The sequence below is a fragment of the Corvus brachyrhynchos genome, unplaced genomic scaffold (genome assembly GCF_000691975.1).
Source record: "Corvus brachyrhynchos isolate BGI_N302 unplaced genomic scaffold, ASM69197v1 scaffold115, whole genome shotgun sequence".
In the NCBI taxonomy this organism is placed as follows: domain Eukaryota; kingdom Metazoa; phylum Chordata; class Aves; order Passeriformes; family Corvidae; genus Corvus; species Corvus brachyrhynchos.
In genome coordinates, this window is record NW_008239553.1 from 3,418,710 (window position 1) to 3,423,879 (window position 5,170).

Genomic DNA, 5,170 nt, shown 5'->3' on the forward strand with positions numbered 1-5,170 from the left:
AAAAAAAATATATATATATATATACATATATATATAGATGAAGTTGTTCTAAGCCTGCCCCAAGATCAACTACCCACCACAGCAGAAACCTCATAATGGACTAGGAACACCAGAAATGAAAAATTTAAATTGCTGCTAATAAACTAAGATTAGAACGGGGTTTACATTATGATCTGACTCAAAATCAAAAGCCTGTGAGGTTCTGTAGACTGTATATCAAGGAAAATTAAATTTTTTTGTAATGTTGTATTTCAAATACTTTTAAATGCTAGAAACATGTAGAACTATGCGATTTTGAACAAATCAATTGTTCATTAATTTTAGCTAATGACAGTGATATCTGTTGAAACACAACGACAAATATAGAAATATAGATTGGGGGAGGAAGGTGTTCTAACTAATCTCCAAATCAAAAACAGAGTCAAGTTTGTATTGAAATTATACTTCAGGTTATTGAAGGTGAAGATCAGGAGTCAGAAAGAATTAGACTGAGCTCAGCCATTCTGTAATTAAATTTATCATTTATACAATTTACATTGCCATGCTCTTCGGTGTAAATTATCAAATACTTATATATTACAGAAATGTTATTTCCATATGAAGAGTTGCTTTTGAAAAAATGAATTATTTCAGTCATGTATGACAGCATTAAAACATCTTCATTAAATAGATGCCTTTATAAAATAAATGAAACGAATAAAAGGGCTTTCTTTTACATACACTGATTTGTAGAAAGGGACTGCAGCATGCAGAGGTTGAAGATCAGAGATAGATTATGTTATGGGAACCCTCCTTCTCTGGAAGGAGGCTCTACTGTTCAGTTTTACTCCTTTTCAAGCCCTACCTTAATGAACAAGTTTAAGTAACGGAAAGGGAGTGAAAACAGAGATCTATTGATTCTCTAGGATGGCTTCTACGCCTTGTTTGCAAGTATTTACTGCAAGTGCTATATTGGCACAGTACTGAGAGGGTCTACTGCAGATCAGAGTCTTTAATGTATCCTATAAGGAAGTCTCACGCACACAGAATTCAGTCATATAGCCAAATTTGTGCAGAAATAATGAAAATAATCAAATCTTGCAGATAAATGCTCTGATAATTGCCAAGGACAAAAGGATCACAGCAGTTTTGATGCTTATTTGACTTGTGAAATGTATGAAAGTATTGAATGTATGAATGCGTAGAAGTACACTCTTTTTTAATAATCATGCCCTTTTCAGACTTACAAGTTAGACTGGGGCTAGAGAGTTTGTTGGGGATTTAGCTGATTTCTGCCAGGAAATTCACAAGAGAAGGTTTTAGCATCTAGATTATTAAAAGCAAACAGATTCTTTTCTTCTTTTACATGTTCCTGTAATTCTGTTCATCCATACCACACACGTTTTTTTGCAACAATGAAATGTCTGCCCCGGAGAACTCATCAAATGTCAGATGCTGCATTGTACATCCTCATCTAGAAGCAAAACAAGCCAATGTTCACATGTGCTGACTTTAGTCAACCACTGTAGCCACTGAGTTAAGTGTGTAAAGCTGGATTGGCTGAGTATTTCTCCATGATGAGCCTTCAAGGCAGTTTAGTGTAATGACACCTACCAGAAGAAGATAACTCTGTCTTGGTTCATACAGAAAAAAGGCTTTCTCTTGAGGACAGGTTTCTAAATTTGCCTGCATGAAATGAGATGTACTTTTAGCAGAATAAGCCTTGGAAAAGGGAAGGAAATGGACCTGAAATTTTTGATAAATAAATAAAGATGTAAACTTCTTGATGCTATAAGTAGACAAGTTGTTCCGAATTTAGATAGCAAAAAACCAAATACCTTACATGCTTAAAGAATAGGTCTCATGTCTGATATTTATTTATGAGCTGGACCCTGCTGCTGGGTGAAAAGGGAATGAGCTGTTCTTCCCTCATTCAACCAGCCTATAAACTTCTGCATTCTATGCACTTAAGTTCAGAAGGAAACATTAGATCTCTTAGTTTCACCATAAATGATCACTTATTGTATATAGTCCAATTTATTAAGTATAAAATTTTTAATCAAGCTAGGTTTTCACTAGACAAAATATGAAGTAAACACCTGGAACACCTGTGACATTATTACCTATATTTGGTTGGTGTTATGTTAAGAAACAAACATACTTATTACCAAAAGTCACACCAACAGCTTATTTCTTTCATTTACTACAATGTTGGTTATATTTCTTATGACTCAGAGGCTTGTGCTTTCGTATTCTTAGTAGGTTTTGAGGGAAAATCAGCAGAAAAAAAGCCTGAGGTGTTCTCAAGAGATGATATCGAAACAATCATAAAAAATAAGCTATATATTTTACAGAAAGATTGGAAAGTGAAAGCAAAACCAGCATTAGAAATTTATCAGTTTAATCAAGAAGGAAGTTCCTGTCTGACTCTAAATTAAGTGAACAATATAATCCTGAGCATATAAGTAAGGCAAATGAATTGACACTCTAGACAGATTTTCATATGATATCTAAAAACTCACCTACCATATTATCGTATTTCCTTCTCTGACTTACTGAGTAAAGAACTAGCTAATGCTTCACACCATGATACAACAATATAATCGATACAACTTCATTTATTTCATCCTAGTTGCTATCTCATAGCTCATAGCCACCACTCATTGCTCTCCGAGGCAAATCACTAATACAATATATATTTGCTGTGCTCATTCAGGTTTGGCTAAAAACAAAAGAAAAAGATAAAAAAAATATGATTTTGAACAACAAAACTTTGTGGAGTTTTACTCTCTTTCTTTACTTCTGTTCTATCTTTATAGTAAACCGAGACATGACCTATTAAGAAAAAAAAAAAACCAACCCTGCCAAAGTTCCAGAAACAAACACCTTATTTGGTACTCTGATTTTAAACTCCACAGAAATGCCATTGCATGCCTTTACCCCTGTGGGACTGGGTTTTGATAAACATGACATTATGTGCTTCACATACACCACACACACACACACAAACACAGATGTCTGTAGGGACTATACACAGGTCCATTGTGATCTGTATTGCGTGTACCTTACGTGTGTATAGGTTATATAATGGAAATGGCCAAAATAAATTTCATCTTCTTTTCTCAGTGCTCAAACTTAAAGGTCAATTTTTTTGACCCAAAAGCTATAAATTTTTAGGATTCAGATATTTATCTTCCTTAGAGCATATAAAACTGGCCAGAGACTATTTAAAACGTACTGAAAGACAGACTTAAATCTTGGGTTTCTATCCTTTGTTACTTACTGGTTTTTTAAACAATTTTTCATTTTCTCCCTTTTATTTCTTTAGTTTCTCCACTGTCTTCGTTGCCTAAAAGAAACAGGAGGTAAAAGGTGCCTGATGTGAATAGAGATTTGTCAATCTAGTAATTTTTCCGTGACTAATCATTGTTTTAATAACATTTAAGTGATTGTTCTTTCTATAGCTACAATTATTTCTCCGTTGTATTTAATGCACTGGTTTAATAAAACTGAGATGTCTCTAGGATGAATTTAACATTCTCACTGTTCTAATGATAAATGATGGTTCCTTTTGCTTCAACAGTTGCTCATTATGTTGATTCATTCAACAGGAAAGGACAATTGTCAATGGATTCTTTGGTGACAAGCAGTGGTTAAATCACCTTTGATTAGATATATTGGTTTTAAATATTTATTCCTGTTAAATAATGTATTTCAGGTCAATTATTCAAGCTACTCTTAATGAATAATTTCATGACTGTAACACCCCTGTTTTGATAAATAAATTGTTTGAAAAGCAGCCTTGTTTAGCACCTATTTCTTATATATTTGTATGTAATCAATAAGTTGATTGAGAGTTGTTAATCAAAAGCTGTGAAATACTTTGCTGAATGCACATTAAGCAAGGTAGCATTCAGCACTTCAGATGTGCTTGGTTACTTGGGTTATGCATCTTCATTTTGGATACTTGGAACAAGTAAATACTGAATGATGAATCTCAAGTATTACATTACAGAGAGAAATTCTCAGATGAAAGGAGTCATCAAAAACTCAAAGCTCATAGTTTCATTGTATGTATTTTTCTAGACCTTAACCAAAGACTTCTCAGTAACAAATTATTATTATAAAATGAAACCAAATATTACTTAATTTAGTAGTTTTCCTAAGAAATATTCACTCAGCAGTACTTTCCCTTCATTGCAACTCAGGATTTGTACCTCTAATGTAAAATTAAAACTGATTAGGTATAAAGTGTAGGTTTATCTCAAACTTGTCCATATTTAGTACTTCTGTCAAACTGAAGAGTTGAACTTTTCTATATTGGAACTCAGCTTCTTTTATGAACATAATATTTCAAATATTTTTCTCCACCTCATCATAAAGTGTACTATGTTCATACATTCTTTATGCTGTGTTCATATATGTACATACACATAAAGTGTGTGTTCATCTATTACGACTTCTGTATTTGAACCACCTGAAGATGCCATAAATCCAGATTACTTTACTTTAAAGTAATTTTTTTTCTCTTTCTTTGTTCACAAAAAGTTTTAAATAGCATTGGGGTCTGGCCAGGTTGCCTTCCTGGCTACTGTAAAAAGGAACCCTGTCCTGACTGAAAGTAGAACAGCTATGTATGTACCTTTAAGTTGCCTGAATTTCTATGTATTGGAGGAGCATGACTGTCTTGCAAATTTCACAATTCAGCAAGACAAAAAAGTTCTCCATGGCAACCCAAGAACAGAAAATTAAAATGTTCAGGTGTGAGTTGTTAGTGCTGCAATGGGCATCCTGTTGATTGAAGTTGTATGTGAAACTTTTTGATGGCATCATGCAACAGAGGAAGTCACTTCTTTTAATCTTGGAAAGATTGCTAGGGACTAAATCAAGTAACTTAAAAGTTTCTATCTGTATTTGTCATAACACTACAGTTTTTCCATGACTCACTCTTGCCCTGATGGTGCTGGAGGGCAGATGTTGAAGTAGAACAGGTGTGGGTGGGAGATATGAACTTAGAATAAGTATAATTTACAATTTTATTGCTTCTTTTGCAGACTTTACATGTTTAGTTCCTTGAAATATGAGTAGAGGCGATAAGAGATTAAAGTGATGCATTGGAGAAACTAAACTCTGGACAAAAAAATACTCTTGTAATTCTTTCCTAAAATATGAATAGCTTTATCTAGGAGGG